The 27,833-nt window shown below is 52.8% G+C and overlaps 1 protein-coding gene and 1 long non-coding RNA gene across 3 annotated transcripts in view; both read left to right on the top strand.

Annotated features, from left to right (window-relative positions):
* Nucleotides 1-27,833, top strand: part of KAZN (kazrin, periplakin interacting protein) — a 225,809-nt gene that overhangs the window by 157,491 nt on the left and 40,485 nt on the right. The window lies entirely within an intron of this gene.
* The window catches only part of LOC308061229, a 28,565-nt gene continuing 2,564 nt past the window's right edge, over nt 1,833-27,833 (top strand). The window contains exon 1 of the long non-coding RNA XR_013927124.1: nt 1,833-27,773. This is a non-coding gene — a long non-coding RNA (uncharacterized lncRNA). The remainder of the gene's footprint in view (nt 27,774-27,833) is intronic.

The raw sequence follows: 27,833 nt of genomic DNA, 5'->3' as shown, positions 1-27,833 counted from the left end.
CCTTTCCGCTGGGCAATCTCCTTAATAGCCACCTCGGAGGATTTCATCGTGTTTGGTGTCAGGATGTGGCTGGGTATAAATATTCTGTTTCTCCATGGTTTTTCTGCTGATTAAGGTCTGTTGTTTCTTCTAAATAAATTGTCTCATGAAATAGTTTTGAGAGGGGAGAGCTTCACGGAGACTTAGCGTATGTTTGGTTGGTACTTCTGCGCAAATTGCATCGGTTGAGATGGTCAAAATTCACTGTTGGTTTTGGATGTGTCAGCTTTGACAGTTCAGGGGCCAAAATGAAGAAGAGAGGTGAGGGGGAGGAAAGAGGTGTAATCCTTAAACGTGACAGCCCTCGTACTACAAGGTAGAGTCCTACGTGACTGTGGGGACATCCCCTTTGGGATGCTCCATGGAGAAAAGGCGGTGGCCAGGAGGTGCATCCCTCCTCCTTTTCTCCCTTTCCTCCCTCGGTAGCAATCAATTGCCTCATTTAATGCCTTTCAGTATTATACCAGACTTCTCCTAACCTGATAACAACACTGGCTGCCACTGCTTCTTTTGAAAAAGCTCATTTTCAGTACTTTAAAAAACAAACCTCTCCCTTTTTATACGTGCTTCAAGGATGCTTTTTCTTTTCCCTGTCCAAGTCGGTGCTGGGTGGAGGGTCAGATGATTACAGTCCTGTTACTGGCATTGCCAGCGAGTCGCTGAATGATCTTCAGCAATTTGTTTGATCTTTCTGCGCCTCGTTCTCACAAATAAGGATGCTGGTAATAACTTCCTATTGTTAAAGCTCTGGTAATAACTTTCCATTGTTAAAGCTCTTAAAGCTCTTGTATAGAAAGTGCTATATGGGAGTTAGAATAATTATTGTAATCATTTGCAAGCAAAGGCGCTGGAAATAAAAGTTTCTGCAGTGTAGGACCTTAGGTCTTGTTGAAGGGAGTTATTAGAATAATTTTGGCTGGACTGACCAATAAAATGTGAATACAGCAACTGCCTTTATTAAGTTGATAGTTGATGGGGAGCTAGATGATCGAATGATGGGAGAAAGGGTGGGAAGTGTAGGTTTCCTGGGAAGCCTGAGGGATGGGGGGTGAGGGGAAGCCTCTGCGTACTCCAGCTGACTTTGGTCTTGTCTAGCATCTCTAGACCACACAGGTTCCATGGACACATCAGCAATAAGCCATTTGGGCCATTATTAAAAAAACCAGCTCCAAACCCAACCCAACCCCAGTCGTATTTTCCCCCATTGACTGTTCCTTCTTGGGCTGTGGCTGATGCAAGAAGGCAACTTTAAGCAGTAAAGGCAGTATAACGCCGACAGCGGTTGTCCATAGGTACCGAGATACGGCAGTGGTAGGTGCATTAGGATAACAGAGAAAGAGAGAAGTCTGCTCTACACGTTTCTCAGCTCCTGGCTCCCACCCTGTCCCTTATTGCCTCTAATTTACAGCTTGCTAAAAATAGGTTCTGGGAGAGGACTTGGAGCTGTTGAGACGGAGACAGAGCAAGACCGTAAATCACTTGACAGCTCATTTCCTTATAGCAAATATCTTACTCTTATGACTATATGTTTAGATTAAGGAAAGAATAAAATGTAGCAAGAACTTGATTCGGTTGCTGCATGTTTCAGTCATCTTTCCTTTAATAAGTACTAGCGTAAGTAGCGGGAATGGGACAACTCCTGCAGGAAAGGCCCGGACTGGACGTCAGTGGCTTTCAGACGTCTCGGGTCTGGGGTTCTGGGTGCTGGTGCGGAGTGTGGTGGCATCGTCGGAGCTGGGAGCGGGGCTGCAGCAGGAGGAGCAGCGATACCCACACCGAGTGCCGTCCCTGACTTCCCATGGCATGAGGAAGAGTATGCCTCATCTCCATGTCTGCTAAGCCCTCCTAGCCTTCGTTGTCACTGCCCCTGTGCTCTGTGAGCCTCCAAGCCCTGTTCTGCGGGCGGTGGGAGCTCTGCCAGTAATTCCAGCCGGGATGGGATCAAGGACCTTGAGGGTCGTTTCCTTTCCTTCTGCACGCAAGGATCTGCAGAGCTCCTTGCAAACACCGCTTAACCTGAGGCACTCTCGTTAGGCGTTATTCAGTCACCGGGTTAGTTTTATTCCCTTGGGATATTTGCTTTACACTCTGGCTGGGGGTGAGAGGCCAGCTGGGGCTGGGGTCTTGAAAGACATGGGCAGTGTTTTCAGAAGAGCTCTGTGTCCACCTCTGTCCTTGGCAAAAAACACATTTTGGAGGGTCTGGTGGAGGTTACCTGTATTTTATTATGCGTGTTGAATTCCCTCTAGCACTACGCCCCACGTAGCTGAAGCTGCTGATCCCATCTCCATCGCCACCGGCCGGGAGCAGGTTATGCCGGAGCTCCGTGGCGCAAGTAGGAATCAAGGGATCGAGCCTGTACTGACAGACTTCACCTTCTGTCGCGGCAGCACGTGGTTTAGGTGGGTGGAATTAGAGCCATGTCTTGCTGGATGCAGCTTCTGATGACCAGATCCGTTATCCGGATGTCGCGCTGCTTTTTCACGGCAAATATTTTGGTGGCGTTGTGCATGGCTGTCTATTTGCATCGTTTAATGGCAGCTCGGGAGTGTGCTTCCCAATCTGACAGTAACCTGCGATAAGAGCGTGGACAAGGCTCTGCTTTTACCTGAGCTGCTGTTTTCTGACCTTAACATCTTTGCAAGCAAAGTGCTACATGACAGCTAGGGGTTGGAGTGTTCCTGTAGGCTGGTACTGTCTATCTACGCTGCGCAACAGCAAGAAAAGGGAGTTATTGGTGTCCCAGGAGGCAGAGAACAAATTTAGGTCCCGATCTCGCATATGCTTATACAGCTAATTAGCTTTACTCAATGGAGCCCATTCAGCCCGTAGCACTTGTCCTTCATCTGTTCGGGACCGCGTGTGTGAATGCTTATTGAAACACGGAGTCAATTGGCGCATTGTTGCACGTACATTATTTCTTATGTTCTTGTTTGAAGCCAGGAACGGTCTCTCCATTATAGAAACCTTTCTTCTTTTTTTTTTTTTTTTTTTTTTTTTTTTTCCTATTAATGTAATGCAGCTATTGCTGTGAAATGTCGGGCCCAGGTAAATTTAATGCTTTTCAGTTCCCCAGGTCTGAAATTGCTGAGCTCAGCTGTTTTGAGGCAGGAAACGTTTAGCAATATTTGTCATCGCGTGGGTTGATGTGGCTCCAGATGTGGGTGCCGTGCCAGCTCTGGGACTTTGAGTAATAGACACATAATGACTGATTACCCGATTGTTGTCGGGTGGCAGTGTATCAGGGACCTTTCTGTCTTAGCAATTAATCTGCTTGTTGATGAATGCCCGATCAGATCCTGCCAGGATCCCTCTTGTCATTTCGGTCATTCGGCAGCGAAAATTGCAGAGAAGCTTTTCCCGCATTCTGAACTAAGACTGTACCGATGGTGTTTATGTACTCATATATCCTTACAAGCGAGTGAATCCTGTGTGCAGCGGGAGAGCAGGGATGCGAGGTGCCATCCGGATGAGCTCTGGGCATCGAGCTGGCTGGGGACCATCCCGGGTGCTCAGCCCAGGGCAGCGCACGAGCTGCTTTTACTTCGCTTCTGCATTAAAACTACCTTGTGATAGCTTACCAGCGAGCTTAAAAACTGGAATTTCCATAACGATTCTGTGTTAATGATATTAACATAATAGTACTAACAATAGCTTGTTAAAGGCAAGTCTGCAGAGGTTTCTTTTTCCATGTGACCTTGAGTGCTGATGTTGGGCTGGCTCGGTATCGCATTTTTCTCCCTGTGTTTGAACTTGAAATGTTCTTTAATACTCTGCTCCGTGTTTCTGTTTTGCTTTTTGAATTCCTTATTATTTCCCATGGCTGTACAGCGCAGCGATGCCCCGTGCCAGGTCATTTCCAGGACTTGGACCTGAATTGGATTCAGTAGCTGGAAGGCGCCAAGCCTCAGAAATGTTTGTACATGATTCAGTTCCTGGAGGACAAAGGCTCATCCTTGGCCATGGAGCATCGTACACGCGACTCTCCTTGTGCTTCCAGGCACTGTAAGAAGAGAAATGTGGAGGCAGGCTGTTCCCAGGATAGTCCTGCCTGAAATTTCCCGCCTGCATGGCTAATTTTGAGTTTTGTCTCCTTTCCCAGCCAGATTCTCTCTCTGAATCTTTATCAGATGCTAATTAGCATTCGTTCCCACCCAGCACCGGGATGTTTATTAAGGTTTTTGAGACAGCCTTGAGGTTCTGCCTCTGTTGCAGCCTGGCCGATGAAACCTGCTGTAACCCTTCGCGCCTCAGCTCTCCCCCGGTGCCGGTCTGCCGGTGCCCGGTGACCCCCAGGTACTGGATTTTGTCCATGCTGGGCTCGGGCATCTTGTGATGAGTACGGTTTTGGAATAAACAGGGTCACGGCAGGATCTGTGGCTTCCAGCTCGCTGCCTGCTGGAGCTGCTGCAGTCGCGGGGTCCAATGGAGCCCAGGGGGTCACTGGTGTTGGTTGGGGACCAATGGCAACCTGTGGTTTGAAACTCCGACGTAAGCTGCCGCCTGCCGGGTCTGCGCTGCGTATTACCCAAGTCAGCAGATGCCATCGTGCACTTGCTCGCTGTTGCTCCCCGCTTATTTTTATTTGCATGCCTGGAATTCTTGCTTTCAGCTCAGCAGCAATAAATGAGCTATTTGCATAATGAATGGTTTAAAAATCTGCATCCCTGCGGTGCCTCGAGCCTTGCCCTTCAGAAGGGCCCGTTTTCGGGGAGAAGGTGACATAATTCAAAAACTTGAATTCCTCTGGGAAGTGGAAGTTTGGATGGGAAGGACTCAGGATATTTTTCAGCTCGTTTCTCCCGTGGTCGCGCGGTGCCCTTGCGCAGCTCTGTGGGTGCAGCATCACTTGGGCTTTTGAAGCAAGCAGGGAAAGCAGCGTGTTAATGCTCTGTGTTACAGCGGGGGGGGGGGGGGGGGGGGGATGGATGCAGCTGGGTGGGAGGGGATGCAGTGGGCAAGAGCTGGGAGGGAGAGAGAAGTGCTGGGGAGCACTGCTCTGCTCCAATTCCTGCCAGTCATTTGCTGCTCAAGTAACTTCATTTCTCCATGACTTAATTTTTTTTCCATGCAGCGTTGCTGGGAATGGGGTTTGGTTTTACTCCCGAGTGGGGGAGGCAGCCTGGTTTCTGGGTGCTGCAGTCTTTCACTCTGTGGTAAAAAAACGTGCAAGCAGGTTTAATTTCCTACCCCAATTTCCTGGAGACCCTCTGGGGGAAGAAGAAAAAAAAAGACACCCAACCTATTCCATGCTCTTGCTTCTGTTTTTACCTGAGCCTGCTGCTGCCCTGGCAGTGGTTCTGGCCCCGCTGGGGTAAACGTTGGGTTGGTGCAGTGCTGTCACCCCTCCGCAGCGATGCTCCCTCCAGGGACAGACCTGTCGGTAGGATGGTGGCTCTGCTGGGTGGAAGGCTTTGCAGAGGAGCATTTCAGGCGGCATGCTCAGAGGCGCGTTAATGAAAAAGGGGCCGTTCAGGACGGGATTTGGGCTAAAGACGTGAAGGGAGAGCATCTGCAGGACAGTGGGGAGAAAACAGGGTCGAGGGCTGTGTGTCAGCCCCGGCTCGGCAGCACGCGTGCCGTACGGGCGGTCCCTTGGCAGCTTTGGTCTGCTGGGTGCTCAGGAAGAAAATAACATGTTGGTATTTGGTGCGTGGGGGGTGTCAGTCCCCTCTGATCCGAAAAGAAGGAGCACGGCTTGCTCTGGTGACCCAGCCCTCCTGTGTCCCCTTTTGGGGTGACCCCGTCTGTGGCCGTGGGGCCACCAAGTGCCCAAGACCCCAAGTCATTCACCTGAAACTGGGGCATCCCCCAAACAGAGTGAGGTGCTTCTCCCCCCCCCCCCTCGCATTGGGATCATGGAGCAGAAAATGGGGTGAAGCACCCCAAAGAAGCCCCGCAGCCCCTGGGGAGGCAGGAGCCCTTGGTTCTTGTGCACAGGGAGTTCTCTGCTGTGTCAGTGCTGCCGAGAAGCCCCGCAGCTCGGCAGGTGATGGGTTTCCTAATCATTCCTAATACAAAAAAGGAGGATGAATAATGAGCGGCGATAACTCCTGCAAACATTCGCATCCCACTCGCTCTGATAAGACGTAGCTCCCTTTCAAGTCCCATAAAATGCTATCTGTGTTTCCATGACTCTTACTGCAGAAATTCTGCGAGGCACCAGTTTCTGTTTGTTTTCCCTTAAACTACTTTCAAATTGCTGTTCGCCGAGTTTGTTGAACATGCAGCAAGCTTCATTTGAGGAAGAGGAGATGAGTGTAGCAGAGTCCTTAATGGAAAATGAATGTGAATCAAAACCCAGTCCAAGCCCCGTAATCTCTGCCCCGCATAACAAAGCTCCACTTCAAGGAATAAAAGTAGGAAAAAATAGGTTGGATTTAATTGCTTTGGCTGCCTCGTTACCGCAGAAGTGCGAAAAGACGATAAAAGATGCAATTTCAAGCTCGGCAGCGGTGGGTTGAAAGTGCAGGTGCTGGTGTGCTGGGAGATGGCTGCTTTATCCCCAGCACATCTCTGCTGGGTTGAGATAAATGGGGAGCTGTGCAGCTCCTGAGAGTGGTAAGAGGCTGGGAGAAGGTCACTTGCTGCTTCCCCAGTTTTGGATTTGCCTCAGCACTGCAACCCTTGCTCCCTGGCACTATAGGGAGGATCCCCTTTCTCCTCCGAGATTCCCCCAGAAATGCCGGGGGGGGGTGGGATGGGGGTGAATAAAGCTCCTGAAGCTGGGCTGGAGCTTGTGGTGCTGAGCGGGCAGAGGACAGGTAGCACCCGGGGTCTGGTGTCGGCACCCCTGTCTGCGGTAAAATGCTTCTGAGAGGCTTTAAAACTCATGGTCACCTTCTGCTGAGCAGCTCCTGGCAGAGGCGTGATGCTCAGCACCGGCCGGCCGGGAGGAAGCGAATGCGGGGTACCAACAGCATCCGCCGTGCCTGGGGGAGCCCCACTTTTTTTGCCCCTCAGGTGGGAAGAGCTGGAGCAGGGGGAAGATGTGCGGGGCAATGCGACCAGGCCAGTGGCTCTGCTCCGGCTCCCTGCACAAATCCTGATGATTATTTTTTTCCTCCAGACTCAGGAGGCTGTGCACAGCTCTGTCAGATAAAAGCCTGAAGTGAGGGAGGACAGAGGAGGGGAAGAAGATGAATCTCCCGCATTCATTATTCTGTATGCAGAGAACATCAAAAGCACTAATGGAAAAGCCTTTTTATATTTTTCATCAAAGCGGTTGTTCAGATTTGGCAGGCTGATTTCTTATCGGTAAAATATTTATGAATGAAGCAGCTGTGGGGTTCTGCTTTAGGAGGACGGCAAGTAAACGCTTCTTCCCTCCTTCATAAATACGTTTTTCCGCTTGGTCCTTTTTTCCCCCCTACTCTGCTTTATTTGTTATTTCTGTTAGAGGAACTTGTGGATGAGTCAGGCCCAAGTTTGCAAACCCCGGGTAGTGAGATGTGTTTGGTTTTTTGCTTTAAGTCAGGAAAAAAAAGAGGACGGCAATGAAACAGTCCTCAGGGGGACGCTGGGGACAGCCACAGGGGCTGCACCCTGATTTCTCTCTGCTGGTGTTTCCACATTTAACCTGAAAACCTCCTAATTTATTTCTGTAGCTAATAATTCATCAAAGGTGGGGTTTTTTCCCACTAAGAAAGGCGATTGCACTGACCTAAATGAGGTTTATCTTCTTTTCTTCTCTAGTAATTAGACCCACCTACACGCAGGGAGCATGAAATGATTTATAAAGGTGTTTTGATCCTGGTTTATTAATTCCTAATCCCAATTTATTACTATTCCTTCTAATTTTGTGCCATTGCTTGGTAAGGAAGTTCAGAAAGCGCAGATGAAGACCTAACACTGAATTTCTGTTGAAATACCTGGTTCTTAGAACTGATGGGCTCACAGGGAAACCTGCAGCACCCCTGTTCTTCCGAGGGATGGGAGGAGCGGCAGCCAGGAGCAGTGGGTCCAGTCTCATGGGCAGTGATGCTCCCAATTTATTTTAATATAAATAAACTGCTTTTCCTTCTGGCTTTCTCCAGAAGATGATAGAGCTGATGGTGTTAGAATGTGTTTTGCCCAGTGATGCTGTTCGTACCTGTCCCTCCCTGCGGACGTGGTGGGCAGCCCCTGCTGTGGGCGGCAGGTGCCCGGTTTGGGATGTGGGGTGCTGAGCTGGGGTGCTGGGGGAACGGGGAGCTGCTGCGGCTTTGTAGAGAAACTGGGAATTCTTGGGCATCTCCAGTGGCTCGGTGTGTAAGGCATGAGGAGGAACACAGCTATTTAAAATGGAAAGCTGCATTGCCATCAGGGCATTGTGTTCTTTAAATATAGATCCTTTGAAATGCCATAACTTCAGTCCTGGAAGGATAGTAATAGTAATTGTATAAATATTTATGTCATGTAAATGAGCATGGATTGGTGGCGCAGAACTGGGGTGGCGCTTTGCCATTTTGGAAAGTTGTCGTGAAACCTCAGGTTGTGACCAGATGTGGAGGTGGATCAGCCCACAAACCCGGAGGCAGTTGTCTGAGCTTGCTTCTCTTTTAAAACTGCATTAACGTGCCAGAAGAGCATCCCGCTCTGAACCTGCCGTTTCTGAAGCAGGGTTGCAGGCTGCTCACCCTGAGGCTCGTGCATCTCCTGGCTGGAGCTCGCCGGGATCCAGAGCGGGCACACCAACGGCTGTGTAAGTCCTGGCATGTCTCCCAAGGTGCCGGGAAGCCTTTGTTTCTGCATGGCAAACGGAGAGGAAACATAATGACATGTTGCATCTGTTTGCTCTACTAATGTTTTTGTTTTTTTTTTAATTTTCTGTGTATTTTAATATTACGAAGCCTTATAGCAGGGTTTCTTATTAGATCCTCTTATTGATTTAGCGTCTGGTCAAACACTGTGTAACCACTCGCCTCTGTCCAAATACATCCTGGTAAGAGATGCTCCCTGTTACGGAGCTTTTGCTGTCCTCGGTGACAGTTGTACCTGCTTGGTCGGGGTGAGAAAGGCCATTTGTGCTGCTGCCCCAGAGTGGGGGTGCAGGAGGGAGAGCACCCCCAGCCGTCCCGCTCCCAGCTACCAGGGGTGGACTCTGCAGAGCCCATTGCTGCAGCTGCCTGCTTGGTGGCATGGTGCCCCTGCGTGCCAGCAGCACCGAGCGGGACCCTTGTGTGTGTCCCGGTACCAGCAGCACCGAGCGGGACCCCTGTGTGTGTGTGTTTCCCACCCCCCACCCCCGGTACCAGCAGTGCCGAGCGGGACCCCTGTGTGTGTGTGTGTGTCCCTCTCAGTACCAGCAGCGCTGAACGGGACCCCTGTGTGTGTCCCTAACGTGTGCCCCCTCCGTGGCTGAGCCACCAATGGCTTGCGTTGAACAGCGAGGATGGGGAATTTGGCACGCTCGGCACAGCGTTACCTCCCCGGTCCTGACGTGGCTTCGGCAGCGAGCTGGAAGGAGATGGGCTGTTCATCCTCCCGACACCCCCTTCGGATACAGCCATATTTCAGTCCTGTTAAGCCGCTGGGCCGTTGTTTATGGGTTGTGCGCTGAAAGGAAGAGCTGTGCTGAGCCTGCAAAATGCCACTTTACTTCTGTAATGCCCCTGCAAGAGCAGGCAGCTCGTCCTGGCCGCCAGCGAGCTCCTCCGACCCTGGACCTGCCCCATGCAGAGCCTGGCACGCTCCAGCATCTGCCTGCTTTGTGCGGATCCGCTTGGTTGAGGGAAATACCTGTTTGTCAGCGGGTAACGCCGTTTCCCTTTTGCTTTCTGGGCTGAGAAGTGGATAACACAGCCGGTGGGTTCCCCTCCACCTCTTGCCTCCCGTCTGTTGTGTTGCTGCTCATCCTTTGCAGAGAGACAGACTGAATTTGAGTTTTGCATGGTCGGGGACTGACGCGTTCATTAGGCTGAACGCCGCTTTCCTCCCCGCGTCTGCATCGCTCTGGTTAAAAGCATGGGACATAAGGGCACTGGCAAACACGGAGAGAAACATTTAACGCAGCCAAACATAGTCCCTGAGCTGATGTATTTTTTCTGAGCTAAATCCTTTGTTTTCATTGTAACATAACTCATTAACCAAGGCTAATCAGAAGGCCCGTTCACCAAACAGTGGAAGGCAGCGTGAGTGCAGCCTCCTAATGCTGTGGGCTGAAACGTAGCGTGACAGCCCATCGCCGTCTGTGCCAGTGTTAGGATGTTGTGAGCTGATCAAGCGGGACACGCCGGGGCTGTACAACGCGCTGGAGGTAACGCCGCCAGCCCCCGTGCTCGCCGCAGCGATGGAGATGTGGCTGATGGAGCCGATCCCTGAAACCGCCCGGCTCTGTAGGGGACCGCGGCCGCGGGGCTTGGGGCGTGCTGCAGAGGAAGGGGAGCAGGATGGGTCCTTGCCAGTGGCACTGCCCTCAGTAGCAGCATCCCCAGCCTGTGCTTTATTAGTCATGTTTTATTTCTTCCAGTTGGCATGCCTAAACCCCAGGATTTTCTCCATCCATCTTGCTTGTGCATGTTTCCATAGCCTGTGGGGACAAAAAACACCTTTCTGGTTGTCCCTGCCATGTCCCAGCACCTGCTTGGACGTCTGTGCTGGGGAAAGGAAGGCATGGTGGTGCTGGACAGGGGGTAGGCGGAGGGTGCTGGGCAGTTGGTTGTGTCACCAGCCACAAAAAGTGCATTTAGCTGGAAAAACAAGTTTTCAACTGGGAGCCAAGAGTCCCCGCTGGCCGGGTCCGGGGGTACTGAGCAGCAGCGCTATTCAGGTCATGCTTTTGTGCTCAGTGTTGTGCAGCGAGCCGGCTGGGCGCAGGCGGGCCAGCTGAGACACCGTGCTCACAGAAGGGGGGAGAGGTGAGTCCCCCCCATGGCACGGTCCTGCCCGGTGGATTTTTGGGCGCCCCCCTTGCCGATGGGGCTGCTGGACCTGCCAGCCAGGGAGCCTGGCAGTGATGTGTGGGGCAGGGGGCTTTCCTCCTTCCCCCTCCGTGGGCTGTAATTCCTGGCATTGTAACGTGTCATTTTTCTAGGATACCTGAGGAGCCGGGGGATAATGTCTAAGCCTAGAGGAACAGCTACGATGGGACCTCCGAAGGGAGGAGAGATTAGGGCAAGAAATTAAGGTTGTCATCTATTTCTCTCTTTTGGGCTGGGAGGGATGGAAAAGTGGCCACATTCCTGGGGATGCCTTTATTTTACAGCTTTGAGCTTGTGTGTTTTTTAAAAGCCGGCAGATGCTGCCAGTTCCCATCACCTAATCAAAGCTCCTCTGTCGAAGGGCCGGCGTCAAACGAGCCAGCGATCTCGTTATTACATCCCATTATACCCTCCGGCAGCGGCTGTACTTTATAACCGCCCAGGAAGGCTGACAGGTAACCAATGAGCTGCATATTCCAGCGACAACCTCCTGCCCCCCAGGGAGCTGGGACCCTCTCCGGAGCCAGAACCGGGTCTCATTGTGGCTGGGGTCTCATTGTGGCTGGGTGCTTCCCGGGAACAGCTGGGGCCATTGTCTGCCCGGCTGCCCCTCCGCCGCCGAGCGCCAGGCCATGGAGCCGCGAGGTTTGCTCTTTTGTTCCCTTCTAATTTCATTGTCCGTTCGGTATGGATTGCCATTAGGTGCCTGCGTGTTTGTTGGCTTGATGGGAAAGGGAAGGAGGGTCGCCCAGAGACACAGGGGCGGGGGGGAGCTGGGAGTCTGGGGAGGGATGGGGAGCGGGGAGGGAAATCTGGCTAAATAATTTTGTTATCAGAGCGAGGTATTGCACCTCAGCACAGCCTGGCAGTGTATTAATTCCTACTTTATTTTGCTGATGGGATCCAGCCCGCAGCGTTACGACCACCACCCTTAAATCCGTGTACCACCGCGCACGTGCTGCCGTGGCCTGGGGGAGGAATTGTGCTGGCTTTGGAGCCGTGCCTTGCCTGCGTCCCTCCCCGGCGCTTGTTCCTTGTGTTGTGTCGTTTGTCGCGATGAAGCATGGAGAGAGCAAATTACTGGGATGTTCTGTATTTTGGGGGCTGGTGCCTGGGGCAAGGTGGGAGGATGTGGAGGAGTGAGGGATAAATTGGGGTTTTGGAGTTGGCTGGAGTGGAGCATGGTGCTTGGGCTGCCCGGGTGGGTTGGAGTTATTTGCTGGTTTATTACAGTTAGCTGTGGGCTGTTTCTCTGCATCCTTGTACCGCAAAAACCGAAGCGATGCCAAACGTGGCTGGTTCTGGCCCAGAGGCAGGTGCCGGTAAATCTGAGGATGGTGATGCATTGATGAGCTGCAAGCAGCGTGTCTATCCCAGCACGCAGGCCTGGGGGTGGGGGGTGGGCAATGTTGGCTGCGGCACCTCATTTCTGCAAGGAATTGAGCTGTCAGTGTAGCAGCCCAAATAATTGGCTGTTAGCGAGCGCCGGGCGGCCTCGGGTGAGACCTGTGCGTCAGCCTGCTCTGTGCGCTCGGGGGGGCTGAGCATCCCTTGCTCCGAGCCTTATGCCGCGGGGCTGGGAGCGCAAGTTCAGGGTTGCAGCACACGGTGTGAGCTGAGTCTGTGGGCGAGTGGAGCCTTTCTGTCGTTCCAGCGAGTTTTGCCTTCTCGGCATCATCTGGCTCTGGTGGATGTTGCAGCCGGAGGGGCTCCAGAGGCACATTTTATTCATCGGCGGTTGCCTTCACATCCTCCAGCCCCCAGACATGATGCTGCTGGATCACCTGTTGTTGTGCAGGGAACAAAGCTGGCCTCCATCAACAAAGGAAGGAGAACCGGCTGGATCTGGGAAGGGAGGAAGAGCACGGTGGTGGGAAGGAGGTGGTGTCCGCTGGGGTGAAGTCAGGAGCCACAAGCTGCCAGGGCTTGTGGGGTAGAGAAACCACCCAGGGTGGTAAATAAAACCTCAGGTCATGGTTGCAGGAACGGCCGGATCCACCCGGCGATGCTCCAAACGGTGCTTGGCCATGTGCCGAGCACCCGCAGTCCGAGGAAGAGCCGCATCCAGGCCTGGCTGCAGGTTGGGTTGGATGTTGCTCAGTTCCTTTGAGACCAGCCTGTGTGGCCATGAGGAAAGCAACGGGGCATGGACCCGGGTCTCCATCGGCACGTGTTTGCTGCTCCGTAACGGCGCTGCCCGGTGCTGCCTTTGCTCCCAGCCCGACTCCAGCTCTTAGTTCCGCAGCTCTGCTTGCGGTGAAACCCTGTAACGCACACCCCGCCACCCGTGCCCCCATCCTGTGCCACCCGAGGTTTTCCCGCAAGCTAAACCAGCAAAGCGAGAGATGTTTCCGACAGCCCTTTGATGGGCAGAAGGTAATCCCTCGCTCCCAGCCTGGCTTAGCTGTTGGACACAAACATCGTGCAAACAGCGAAACAGCGGGGAAGGGCTCTGCGGCACGGCAGCGGCGTGAAGCCCGGTCTGGACAAGGTGCGCAGTGGTGGGCAAAGTCTTCCTCTTGCGCTTCTGCAAAGCTCTGTGCTCCCCGACGGCGCTATCTAAATAATATTAATAATTAAGGGCTCAAGCTGGGCGCAGATACGCTTCCCGGGGCTGCCACCGTGCACTTAAGCAACTGCGCCCAAGCTGGCAGATGCCACCTCCTCTGCTTGATGGCCTTGGCCATCGCCGGCTGGGGGGAGCGGCGGTGGTCACAGCGGGAGCCCTTCTCAATATTTAAAGACTATTGATGGGCGAGTCGGGCTGGGATGTTACAAAAAAATGTCTAGACGTAGCAGAAAGCTTGCCCTCCGCGCATGAGGTCTGGCAGGAGAAAACAAGCTGCTTTATTAATATTTTTTTTTCTTCTTTAATGAAAAAGTTGGTGGGGCAGGGGTTGCCCTGTTCTGCAGCCCATTTGACGATGCTGGGAGGGGAGCACATCGTGTTGTGGGAAGAGCTGCCCGGTGGCTCTAGATCCCTCCAAATCCCAGTCTTTGCCCACCGTGGCAGCAGCGGGGTGTCTTCCCCAGCACCTCGGGAAGGAGGAGCCCTTGAAGTTTTGCTGCGCTGTCATAATAATTAACTGAGAAGTAGGAGGAGGACTTGCGAAATAGCTCTGCAAACACAGCTCTTCAAGGAAGAAAAACATGTTGATGGGAAGAGAGAATCATTAGTCGGGAATTAAAGTAAATGGCTTTTCCTGTAAATCTAAATTTCAGGGGCAAAGGCAGGCTTTAACGCCTTCTGTGACAATTGTAGCGGTGTTCTAACGTAAAGCTCTTGCAATGGCAGTATCGTTTGTGACTGCTGTGATTTACACTATGTATGTTGGGGAAGGTGGGAGGGGGGGCTGCCGAAAGCCTGGTGTCACTGTGGAGCGTCAGCTAAAGAGGAGGCTTTTAAAAGTTGCTGCAAAACATCAGGATAAAAGAAATCGAGGTCACTTTTCTCTGAAGCTTAATTCTGCCTAATATTTTGTCTGTCCTCCCCGGGGTTGTGGTTTAATCTGTTACGGTGCAGTGCTGTGAATCCAGAGAAGTGTTTGACGCTCTCCACCCTTCCCCTTTCCTCACTGGTTTTTTCCATGGGGGAGCAAGAGGCAGGATTTGAGTGTATGTATTAAATGCTGAGAGGTTCCTGCTTGGGTGACGGGGGGGCTTAGGTGCGCCCTTGAGGTACTGCTCGTGGTTCCTCTCATGGATGGCAATGGCCCGTGCCGCGTGCTTCTGCTGGAGGGCACCATTAACAGTTGAGCATATTAATTTATTTTAAAACAGTTTTCCTGCATAATTGTACTTGGCGTGAAGCAAACCGCGTGCCATCCGTGAGTGCCTCGCAGCCTGAAGAGGCGAGGTGGCACCCCATGCCCTCTCCTTGTACCGCTTCCCATTGATGTAGCATCTTGCTTTTGGCCATCTGCAAGTCTCTTGGAGCTCCTGAAGCATCATGAAATCAGCGTTGCCTTTGTACCTGTTTCCAAGTCAGGATGATGGGGTGAGCGTGGCCAGGACCACGGTTGGGTGGGTGGCTGATGCTAGCCATCCCCACAGCGCTGCAGAACCTGGTGGCACTGCTGCCCTGGAAGCTGGTGGTCAGTGCAGAGCTGTGTCCTTAGCTTTCAGACCATGAATTCCCCAGTACACGCTTTCTGCTTGCTTTCTTGGCCTTTTCCTCTCTTATTTTATTCCATTTATCCCAGTACTTCAGTACCCAGTTGATAGGTTTCTTATAAGCACTGAAGAGAGAAGGCACAATGGATTGTACTCAGTGTTTTTGGTAGGGAGATGTTTGAGGCCACCGTGCTGGTTTTTTTTCAGGAAGAGAGAGGAATTCTTGGCTGTTCAGTAAAATTTCAAAGCAATACGGTTTTGTTGCTCTGGTAGCCATCCGGAGGACCCTGACTCTCTTGGATCTGTGTTGGCCCTCTTTGCCCTCTGCATGCCATGCATTCCTCGTGTCCGGATGAGCTCGGGTCTGGGAAGTCTCATCAGCGCCTTGTGACACCCCCCGTCGGCTTTTTGCCATTTTCCTGATGCTTCTCTCCTTAGAGGAATTCCCCCTTTCTCTCGGCTTGCTGCAGTCAGCTTTCTGTTTGGGAGAAGATGCCTTGGCACATGGCAACGGGAATAATTTTGGTAACTTTAATGGAATCGGAGGAGCTGAGCGGGATGTTCCTGGGTTGCTGATGGGAACAGACCGTGTCTTCTCATTCAGCATCCTGATGAAACCCACCCCCAATAATCGGCGCACGTGTGACCCTGCTTTGGGAGGGGAATGCCCGCTCTGGCTTTTTTCGAGCAGTACTTTAGGTTGTTAAGATGACATAGTGGAGACCACTAAGCAGATAAACACCAAAAGCAATGATGATTCGTCCTTGAAAAGCTCTGTGGGCGGTTCGTGAGGAAAGGGGAGATGCATTGGCTTGGACAGCTACTTATAGAAAACAGATGTGCAAGTTAGGAAACACAAGTGATAAATCTGAACCCATATGGCAGCTGTCTCACAAGCATTTAGAGTCACAGCCAGCCATGAATGGCGCTCAGTTTCTCTTCTGAAAGAGGAACTCAGAATCTCTTGTAAAACACGAGACAGTCTTGTTTGTGCACCCCCATCCCCACCCCCCAAACCTCCACTCTTGGTGGATGGAGCAACCTACGGATGTTCCTTGTGTGCCGGGCAGGCGAGGAAGAGCAGGGATGTATATCACTGGGACAGCTTTATGGTTTTTCCTTTGCCAGTGCCGGGACTGAAGGCAGGAGCAAACAGTGCAGGGTCTGTGCTGGTTTATGTAGCTGCCGGGCACTGGCACTGCTGCGGTGGCTTTCGGCAGCGCCCACAGTTGGGTTGGATTTCAAGCAGTTGCAAAGTCTGGTTTCTTGCAAAAACAGGGATGTCTGGACTTGCTCTCTCAGGGCCTCTGTGGCTGCTTTGCAAGGCTGAGGGGCTTCTGCTCCATCCCCGCCAAAGCAGGTGGGACCCCTGGAGCAGTGGATGTCTCGGAGGTGCCGTCAGGAGGAGCCAGGTTCTGCTGGTTTGGATCTCCACTCACTTTTTGCTTTCTTCTCCCCTTTCTCAAGCTTAGAGGGAGAGGGAATTCCCAGGCAATCTACGGGCATATTGGGTTTTGTCGTACCCATCTGGAAACTTCTTTTTCAGGCAGGTTGGGGCTTAGTGGTGGTGTAACCCCCTCTGCTGCGGTCCTCCGTCTCCTCTCAGTTGTGGTGTCTGCTCCTCATCGGCTCCTCTCAGGTCCTTTCTGTGGGAATCTAACGGGGTTTATCGGTTGTTGTCTGAAGTGCACAGCCTACGAAGTTAGACCTTTCCAGACTAAAAGAACACCTGGATCTATGGGAAGCAGAGAGTGAATACGTTTATAACCTGAAGAAGGACTGTAGAAATGTATCTTAAGGAAGCGTTTTAAACTTTGGATCCCTGTGTAACCCAAGGATTACCATTCAAGAGTGGGGTGTTTTTTCTGTTCTGCAATTTTATTTGTAGAGATGACTGTGATGCATGTCCCTTGGTTTTTGTCATTACCGTGGTCTTGTGCTCATGCCCTGGCCAGCTGACATCCCCGTTAGAGCAGGGCTGGGCTGCTTTATTTCCCTCTCCTTTTTGATGTATTGCTGCACCCTAAATTAATTTCTTACCAATCCCATCCGCAGCCCCGTTGAGTGAATGGGTCTCTGGAGGAGCCTACATCGTTAACACTGGCAAACTTCATGATCCAGCCACGCACAAATGGACACAACGAAGGAAAAGAAGTGCCGTGAAGTAATTAAGGAGTCTTGTGCTCTTTGCAGCCTGGCTGGAGTCCATGTCCTCCGCCAGCGCTCGCCGAGAGCCCTGGTTCGGAAGGCAAACAAACCAGAGCGCGCTTCCCGAGGCCACCGCGGAGCAGCGGTGGGGCACGAGGTGCCAGGGCCCCGTGGTTATCCTGCAGCAGCGCTGCCCGGGGTCCGGCGCTGGCTTGGAGACACCCGTGGGCTCACGCCGGGACCGGGTCCGCTGGTGGGGTGGCAGGTCCCTGCTGTCCTTAGCTGCCGGCTGCCTCCCGCAGTGTGCCGTGGCTGGCGCTTTGCTGCGTAGCTTTTGCTGCTGTGAAGGTTCTGGCGCGGAGCGAGCAGGATGGGGAAGGTTGGCCTCCCACCCTCTACATGGTGGTTTTTTTTTTTTTTAAATCCATTATGCATTGCTCTCCTACAAGTCTGATGTGCTGCCACTGCTGTCTGAGCTCATGCTCCTCTCCCATCTCTCCGTGTGACATTGGCATCTTGCACCTCATCCCGGGGACTGCGAGGTGTCCGGAAAGAAGCCGTCCCGTTCTCTCGTGAGTGCCCCGCTCAGGTGTGCGATGCTGGTACCTTGCACATGGTCCTGTGATGCGGTGGGAGATCCCACTGGGGCCCTCCGGGCTGCTCTTGGGACCAGATGAGAAGCACACATGTGTGACACTCGGGAAGGAAGGCATGTTAAGCTCGGAAGCGATGACAGCTATGCCAAATTACCTGCTAAAATGACCTCAGTAATTATAAGAGGAGTGTCACACGGAGGTAGTAGGCTATCTGATGGCGTAGGCGAGGCTGTGATTTACCGAATGGAAGACCTTTAGAAACTTGCAGGGCTAAGGACTTGTCTACGAAAGAGGCTGTACAGCTGCTTAATAAACTTGGTGAAATCCTGTTAATTAAGACATTGTTAAAGATAACTTAGTGCTCACTTCAGATAAAAACATGGTAGCACCTTCAAGAGCTGGTTGACCCTGGCCTTTTCAGATACATTTCTGGTATTGCTGTGTTTTCTCAGTATTTGAAGTGGGATTTTGTAACGTGAGGGAAGACTCTTCCCACGTGCGTCACATGAGTTCCCTCGGTCGGTGTTAAGCCTGCTTAACTCAAGAACCCAGAAGATCTGGGAGCTCAGATTCCCCCCTATGTCTTCAGAAATCCCAGCTGCTGTGCCTCCTGCTGAGTATAAGCGTTGATGTTTTGCAGATGGCATTAAATCGGAAGACTTGTGGTGGGTCCTTTCAGGTTTGGTTGGTCAGTGGCAGCGGTTGGTTTCAGGGCAGGGTTGATGCACATCCCCTGCATCCCGCTCGGCAGTGCAGCTGGGAGGGCTGGCTGGCGCTGGAGGCAGCTGAGGAGGGGAGTCTGGCACCTACAGAGGTCGGTGGTGGCTCTCTCCAGCCTGTAGAAAAGCAGTTGCTGGTGGCCAGTGTTGTGGCTGGTGCTACGCAGACCTTTGCTCGAGGTTAGAGTGATGTCCTTGGCAGAGGTCTGCAGGGTTTGGTGGACTTCACCTGGGAGCAGTAGCTCCGGTACCTCCACCCGCATAGAGCCTGCTTGCTTTTAAGCTTTCTTTTACAGTGGAAATGGTAAAAAAACGTGGAAATCCAGCCGTTGTGGAGTCAGCGTTTGCTGTGGCAGTTGGCATTGCCGAGGACTGTTTGTATTGATTGAGGCGGAGGCAATTAAGAGCCTCCCACTGCTTTCACTGGAGGTTTTTCTGCATAAGGAGGCTTGAAGCAGAGGGGAGGACCATTACAGCCTATAAACACCATGCAGGCGAGCGGCTGGGGTCTAGAAGCATCTTGCAGCCTCGTTGGAACCTGAAATATTTCTGCTGGCTGGCAAGGGGGCCAACAATAGCACGCGACTCAGCAACATGTCTCGTTGGCGTTGCAGCACCTGCTTGGGGAAGGTGCCATCCCCTCTTGCAAGGGGTGATGAGATGTGGAATTGGGGCCGGACCCCTCTGTGCTGGCCTTCATCCTAGGGGTTTTCCTCCAATGCAGATTTCCTAGAAGTTCCTTATTCCCAGAGTTTGTTCTTAAATCTGCCCGTATCCCCTGCAAGTCCTTTTTGTGGCGGAAAATGATTTCTGCCTGTGAGGATGCTGTAGCTACGAAAGGATTGTTTGCACGGAAGAGAGGAACGTGTGAGCTGCCTGCATGGGGGCTGGTGTGGTGTGGTGTCCTTCTCCATATCCCGTGCCCTGGTTAGGTGTTGGTGTTGGCCACGGGCTCAGTCCCTGGCCGCTGGGACTGTTGCCTTCCCAGCTGGGAAATAGTTTCCTGTATTTCCTGGCAAGAGGCCGTGAGTGCAAAATGTAAGAATTTGGGATGGGTTGTAGGAAGGGAATTTGATCACTTGGCAAGAGAGCGGGGCAATCCAGTTCTCGTGTTTTTTGAATCTGTGTCATTTTGTCTCAAAAGAAGAGATGGCAGCAGAGGAACATTGACGTGTCCCTCATTGTCCTGATGTCTTTAACGTCTCTCTTTAAACACGATATTCTGCAGCGGCCCTTAGAGACCCCAAATCCTGTTTGGACCAAGTAAGCCTTGATGAAGCTGGACATTTCTAATTCATGCTGGGAGAGGGCTGGGGTGAAAATGCTGGAGAAGAGAATGTGACCTCCTGTCACTCGTGATACGATCCCGCCTTCTCTCTGGTGCAGGATTACTTGCTGGAATTCCAAAATGTGTGTTTTTCGTGGCGGTGATGTGGACAATTGTCTGCCTCTGTGATGCTGACACACTCTTGGAAGGGGCAGCAAACCCTCAGGGGTGCCCAGCGATGCCGTGCCATGGGAGGTGGGCTGCAGCCCTGGGCGTCCTGCGGCATTAGGGTCCCCTGAAACCAGCAAGTGCTGGCGGCTGCGGGGTGGGAAGAGCTGGAGGGGGGTGTCCAGGAGGCAGCGATGGTGCCCGGCTCTGGAAGAGGAGACACAGCCCCGGTGTCGAGCCGGGTTGGGCAGGTAGGACGTGGCTGCCCACTCCTCCTGAGAAAGGATGCTTTGCCACTAAACAGGAATCGCAAAGAGGCATCGACTGGCTTGAAACAAGCCCAACCCAGCCCCCAAACCGCATCTCATTTTCACATTCAGATGATGCTTTTGCTCTTGGTTCTGATTCTGCTGGCATGAAAACTTGGTTGCTGATGTAATTGAGAAAAGGTGGAGGAAAAGAGGTCTTCTCTAGCGTTGCCTTCTTGTGCATTCGACAGCTTTGGGCACGTACTCTGATCTTCCTGCTGTGGATTCGGTTTTCCTTTAGCGAGGGACCAAGAGAGTGGGGGGTGACGCCTGGGAGGGTTGAAAACCCACCTTAGAAACAAAGCTGGGCTGCACGGGGGGCTTTGGGCAGCCAGGTCTGGTGGAAAGTGGCCCCCCCACGGGCAGGGGGCTGGAACAGGAAGGTCTGTAAGGTCCCTCCAACCTGAATCCATCCGATTCTACGGAGCTGAGGACAGCTCCATGGTGTGTCACAGAGCTTAGGAGCATCCGATGCATTCGCTGAAGCTTTCCCCTTTCTGCTTTGCTCCGTGCCAGGAGAAGCTCTGCCCAAGTCTGTAGAGCTGGCAGAGCAGCCCTGAAGGAAAAGCAAGAAAAATCCCCCCTGTGCTGTATCGCTGACAGTTGCTCCAGAGGAGACACCAGGGCAGGTCTCTGGGCTGGGCGGAGGGAGCAGGAGGGGACCGCGGGGAAGGGCTTGGTGGCCTCAGCGATGGCCAGTCCTTGCCAGAAAAATCTAAAGTACCGGCGTGCTAAGCTTCTTGTTTGCTCTAAGCTGTTTATTTTGCTGCTGAAGGATTTTATAATCTATTTGTCTGAGTGGAAGCAGCCAGAGAACATCATGGTCTGAAATTGCCCCCTACCTGCATTAGAGATATTTTTTTAAATACATATATAATTTACTAAGCATATATTTACTAAATGCACATGCATTTACTGATGTGGAGTGAGGGGTATTTGTCTCCGGCAGTGCACTGGGATGCAAAGCCCAGGTCTGAGGCCAGGTCGGTGCAAAGCAGGAATACAAAAGGCTTTCTGGAAGGCTGGCTCGCATCCATTATAATATTACTAAACACCATAATCCTGTGAGCCTTTGCTTCGTAATACGATAATTAGTTATTAAAGCTAAGGCAGCGTACTTTGGGGAGGGAGAGTCTGAGGTTTTCGGTCTTTCATTATCTTTTTTTATTATTATTTATTTTTATTTTTCTCCCCCTGCTGCTGGCTCTCCCTCCAGCCATGGCTGAGCCATTTCTCCCAGTTACTCTCCATTCATAAGATCCTGCAGCACTTGCAGGAGATAACCATTTTAAAGGCAATAAAAATGCCGGTTTCTGAACATGGTGTGCCTATTCCAGACAAGGCGAGCTGGTTTGCTCTTGTTTTCCCTGAGATACCAGCTCACCCCACAGCCCTTGGGTCCCCTCTCCAGGAAAAAAAAACCCGGCTGTTAGCTAAGGAATGGCCGTGTGCTACTGGAGTTGGTGGGCGATGGGAAAGGTGTTTCCGTAGCCACGTGGGTGCTCTGCTCCACGGTAGCACCCAGCAAAATGATGATGTTGGAATAAAAAATATTGGGAGCGCCTTGCAGCCACCTCTGTGTCTCAAGTCAAGGGCTGTGCGTGTTTCTGGGAAATTCTGGTGAAGGAATGGTGGTGTGCGAAATGCTGGGTCTGCTGGGGGGCAACCGGTTTGTGCTTGCTTGGAAAATAAAGCAATAGTGAAAAGAGGGGGCAGGCTTGACACCAACAAAAAAAAAAAAAAATGAGGAATGTGCCAGCCGGTAACTGCGAACTTGTTAACTTTGGTTTTAGAAGCGCTTGGCAGCTCTGGGCTATATTCAAAGTGAAGGCAGATACTCGCATAACCCCTCCACCCCAGAGAGGAGGGAAGCCTGGATGCTTTTTTTTTTTTTTTTAATTGCAAAATACCCCTTTTTAATTTAATTAATTTTTTTAATCTTCATTTTCTGGGTTCAAAAACAAACACCTTGTAAAGTCAGGCCAGTTGCTGGGTTTTGTTTTGGTTGGGTTTTTAAGGCCCTTGGGATGGGGATGCAGCTGCAGCGCACGGCACTGCTTGCCAAACGCTTGTCCAGCAGCACGATGGTGGGTGGTGGTCACCCTCAGTGGCGACTTGGAAGGTGATAAAGATATTTTACAAGCACAATAATTACTACCTAGAGATGTTTTCTTATAGCTTAAGAGCTTTCTCTGCTTCTCCGTTGGATGCCCAGGATACACATTTGTCCTCAGTTGCTTGAATATCATCTGCAGAAACCAGGATTTCTCCCAGTACACCCAATATCAGAGCATCACCTCTGAAAAGCTCTTTAAACCAGTTTTCTTTCCTACCGCCCCCATTGTCAGGGGGACACGATGCAAAGGCAGAAGAAGAGATTTGGATCGATTTGCTCCAGCACCTTGTTAATTAACATTGTACTGATGGCCCCCTCTGCTTCGCTACCTGGGAGGAGGCAGCCCGTGGTCACAGCGCGATGGCTCAGGGCGGGGGTCTGGGGGGTGAGCATGCTGGGGGCAGGGGTCTGCTGGGGGGAGGGGAGCATCACAGCAGGAGCCTGTGCCATCTGCTGGATCGGGAGGTGCTGTCAGACCTGGGGAACACGAGGGGGTTGTCTCAGCTCTGCTGGGTTGAAGCGGTGGCATGCAGGCAGGTCGTGCCGTTGGTGCACTCTCCCTGTGCAATTGTGAGACCTTCTTGGAGGGGGGAAATTCCCAGCAGAAAATAACGGACAAACGACATAAGTCATTGATCCAAGTCTGGCCGCGAAGTGGTAGGTGGGGAGCCGGCAGAAAGCAAGGAGTTGTTTTCCGTGCTGAAAATAATAATAATAAAAAATATCCATGTGAATCTGAATCAGTGTTAAGAATAGTGGTTTCCAGGTAGACGTGCACATGTAGCATGGGCGCAGGAGAGCAGTGGTGCGTGGATGTTGGAACAGCAGCGCTTGGCGCGTACGAATGGGAGCGTGGGAGGGAGAAAGGGAGATAAATCGAGTGCGTTTTCTGTGGCAGGAGCGTGGCAAGGGCACGCCTGGATGTCGTTTTTTGAAATGCGTGTGATTTGACCAGCCACTTCTGACACGGGGAGCAAAAAAAGAAGGGTTTTACCCAGATGTGCAGCGGCTGTCTACCCTGGCAGCACATCTGGGGGCGGAGGTTCATGCAGAGCGTGGAGGGCATCACTGGTCCCCCCACGCTGGGTGGCCATGAGGTCCCCTTTGTGGTCACGTGGGCTCTGCCATCGTCCTGCTCCCAAGGCTGTCACCCTGGCGCGCGTGTCCCAGCGTTTTGGACAGCCACCGGGAAGCTGCCTTGGGCAGGGAAGGTGGGGAGCCCGTGTCAAAGGCAGCACAGGGATGAAGATACAGTGCCCAGGTTGGAGCAGGGCAGCGCTTCCCCACCATGATGATTTTCCTTTCTTTTTTGTGTTCTTTGTTGAAATACTAGGGGGGGTTACCCCTTGTTGCCCTCGGGGCACAGCAGGTGGTACTCAAGGGCTCCCTGCTGGGTTGGGCTGATGCACATCTTGACAGCACAGAGATGTTCCTGTCGTGGGATGCACCTGGGCTGCTGCCGAGGCACGGAGGCATAGTGGAAGCCAAAGGGTGGCTGAAAAGGGGGATCAGCTCCGTAGCTTTTGGGGTGACTGAACAATTCCTTCCAGCTCTTCCAGGCTCTGCTTTTCATGGCAGCACGTGCCGTAGGTCTGCAGGTGCAAAGCCACTTGCTGGGCATCCCCTTCAGGTGGTGCCTGTGTTGGTGCCACCACCAGCATCTTGCCCAACGCCACACGGTCCCATTGCAGGGGAACGTCACCATCCAGGGGGTACTTTTCAGTGCCAATTCCAGCTGAATACCAACATGAATACACCGTGGGTGCGTTTTTGTCTCTAGATTTCAAAAACGTGATCTTTGACATCATGGCTCACAAATGAGCAGATCATGGTTCGTCCATGGTAATGTGTCTCTATCAGTTTATTTCTCATTAAAAATTTTATGCACCGCAATAAAAGTCAATAGTGAGAAAACAGTGGAGCTTTACAGCCTGTTAAATCAGGGCTGTGCTTATACATACAGCCGCCTTAGGCTGCCGTCGGGGTTTAGAGCGAAACCAAATCAATCCAGTGTTCCCCCCGTCCTGCGGCTGCACGATGATCGATACAGAAGAAGGGGGAAAATCGTTGCCTTTCAGTGACTCTTACTAAAGAGTTTGGCGAGTGGGAGAAGGATCGATCTCTGGATGATCTGTGTTAGACAGCTTTTTTTTGCATATTTTTTTTTTTTTTTTGCCTGCCTTCTTTCTGTGCGCACGCAAAGCACAAGGTTTGGGTTTGAGGGAGCCTGTAGTGAAAACCTGTTTAATTAGCAGTGGATTAGCACTGCAGCCTTGCTTTGCTGGGCAGCCAGGCGGGTTGTTAATTCTTGTTTGCGAGGGCAGGATGGTGCAGCGGGGTTTGTCCTCCACCCCGTCCCTTCCCGGCGCCTGACTCGCCCCTCACAGCATTTGCTCCGCTTAGTGCTAATGGGAATTTATTCCCCCTGGTTTTATTCTGATCAAATCCATTCATTGCCGGCTCCAAGTTCGCTTGTGCCCCCCCGCTTTCAGGAGAGGCTGTGCTGAGCCCAGCCAGGCAGGAGTGTGGGGCATCCCAGCGATGCTGCGGGAGGGACGGGGGTGCCGACTGTCCCCTCCCTGCCATCGATCTGGCTCTGTCGCATCGGGAGGCTCTCGCCACGTTCCCGCTTTTCTCTAAGTGCAAAGGAAGGGAGAAAAATCAATTCCCATCAGCTGAACAGTGCCCTTTGAGTTATCACTGGTGGAGGAAGAAATTCTTTATCTCCTTCTCCTGGAAGGGCTTGCTTTGCTGTTTGTTATTAGGGAGCGATGCTGTGACAGCCCCCTTCCTCTGAACCCTGGTATTTTGATAACCTTTACCAGCCCGGGGACATTCGCTCTCCTGTTCTTACTGCGAGAGCTCTCTTTTGGCTAAGTAATGACAGGTATTTAATTATTTGTTTAATTTTGAGCTGCAAGGCTGCACAGCGGCCATCCCTGCAGAGGCAGAGCACGTAAAGGGACTTCATTTCAAACACAAAGGGACACTAAAGAGACAATAATGCATTGGATGGAGCCGGCTCGCAGCCATCCCCGGAGTCCTCTGCTGACACAGGCACGTGCGGTGTTTGACGGTGCTTTTGCAATTAGTGCGTGAGGTCTTCTCCCAGTGGCAAGGCCATTTAGCATCTCGTGCGTGGCACTGCTGTGCCAGCAGCCTGGTGGGGACAGGCGGACAGCGGTCTGGGGACATCTCGGTGGTGAGTGGGTGTTCTCCTCCTGTGGCTCAAGGGATGCTCTGGCCAGGCAGGAGCGTGCAGTGCAGGCTTGGCGGCAGAATGGGCTCATTTCAAAGTGGTGGCCAGGGAGTGCGATTGAAATAGGTGGGAGGAATGGGGTGGGATCCAGCCGAGGACACTGAGGGAGCTGCTGGATGTGCTCAGCAAGCCACCCTCCGTCATTTACCAGCTAACCGGGGGGGGGGGCACTTGGTTTGGGGGTTAGCCAGCGTGCCAAGAAGGGCAGGAGGGAGGATCCGGGGTCCCGTGGGCTGCCAGCCTGACCTGGGTGCTGGGGAAGGTCATGGAGCAGCTCATCCCAAGTGTGGGACAGCCAGGATCAGACCCAGCCAGGGTGGGTTTGTGAAGGGCAGGTCCTGCTTGGTGAACCTGATCCTCTATGAGAAGATGACCCGCCGGGGGCTGAGGGAAGGGCTGGGGGTGGTGGCTGCCTGCACTGCAGTGGTGGAGCCTTTGCCACAGTCTCCCACAGCATCTCCTGGAGAACCTGGCTGCTCAGGGGAAAGGGCTGGCTGGGCCAGCTGGGCATGAGCCAGCAGGGTGCCCAGGTGGCCAAGGCAGCCAGCAGCATCCTGGCTTGTGTCCGAAACGGTGCAGCCAGCAGGACGGGGGCAGTGACCATCCCCCTGTGCTCGGCGCTGCCGAGGCTGCACCACTCGTGCCAGGCTCAGCTCTGGCCCCTCGCCGCAGGAGGGACGTCGGGTGCTGGAGCGTGTCCAGAGCCGGGCAGCGGGGCTGGGGCAGGGGCTGGGGCACACGGCCGGTGGGGGGGCAGCTGGGGGTGGCTCCCTCCTCTCCTCCTTTGGGGCTGTTTAGTGTGAAATCCTGGAGTGGAACGGTCCGAGTCAGCCCCACTGGAGCCACCGTGAACACAGCAGTCAGGAGAGGTGTCAAGCCAGTAAATGATGGGGATGAATGCCACTGGGAAGGGGAGAATCAGTGCACGGTGCTCAGGCAGCCCTTGCAGGGATGGGAACGATCTCCCCAGCACGCAGGGAGCCGGGCAGCTGTCAATCAGCTCTGCTTGGTGGCCAGCAGGGATCCAGCTCTCCCCCATGGCTCAGTCCTCCTCGCCTTTCACCACCGGCCACCTCTCCCGCTGGCATAAGTCATCGCACTGGGAGATGTGGAATGCAACACAGGGGCGAGGTGTAAATGCCCGGATTTACACCCATTGAAGGTTTCCCCCTTCCTTCCCCTTCCAGCCGAGGAGCGGAGCAGCCGCAGGAGATAGGCATGCCAGAAATCACACCTCACGGTGCTCCTCTTACGGGGAATGATTTGAATCGTAATGACTGCAGGGCGATGTTTTAATTATCTAATTGCTAAAGCAGGTTGGTGGCCAAATGAGCAAGTGCAGATGCGCAGCTGGCCTAATTTGTTGGCAGCGAGTGTGAGCTGATACCCTGACAATGTGATTAGTGCTAATATTGTGTTTGTGCAAATAAAAATATCCCCTCCCTTTGGGAGCCTGAGGTTGCTCCTGGTCTCGGTCCTCCCGTGGGGGGTGGGTGACCAGCGCTTGGTCGGCTAAAGCTCTTGGCGATGGATGCGGAAGGTGGATGCTCTGTGCTGAAGTTGCTCTGATTGACGCCTTTCCTGCAGGGCCACCGACTGGGGGGTGCTTTTGCCCGCAGGTGATGCCAGGACCGTGCTGCAGCAATGTGTGCCGTTCAGGGAAGACGGAGAAAATCCAGTCTGTCTCGATAGCGAGTGTCAGAGTGAGCTTGGCTCCCCTCCTAGTTACTCTGACAGGCATTTATTTGCATGGCTTTCTAGGACATCGAGGTTTTGCATCAATCCACAATCCATCAGTTTAATGCCCTCTTTAAAGGAGCGATCATGAGTCTTAAAATAGAAGCTCATGGGCGGCAGGGAGCTCGTTTCCAGCCTCGGGCAAGGCAGCTGCAGGCGTGAAGTTCTCTTGGTGGACAACCACCTGGGGTGGCCGTGCCCCACCACCGGTCCTGGGGTGCTGGGGCAAACCCTGGGGTTTCTGAGCAGTGGTTCTGTGCGGACGGACGTCAGGGCTTTGTGAATCAAAGAGGGTTTCTTCATCAGCTGATGGTGGCACCGGCCCTAATTGGGCTTGGATGAGGCTCCTGATTGCTAGCACCTGCCTTGGCTGCCTTCCCTTGGGTCTTTGCTCGTTAGCAGGTAACGAGGAAAGTGAGAACATCTGAAGGGAAGGGTGGGTCTTGGTAGACCTGCGTGGCA

This window comes from Falco punctatus (genome assembly GCF_963210335.1).
Source record: "Falco punctatus genome assembly, chromosome: 3".
Lineage (NCBI taxonomy): Eukaryota > Metazoa > Chordata > Aves > Falconiformes > Falconidae > Falco > Falco punctatus.
The sequence above is the reverse complement of the archived record's forward strand: the minus strand, read 5'-3'. Positions and strand labels throughout refer to the sequence as shown.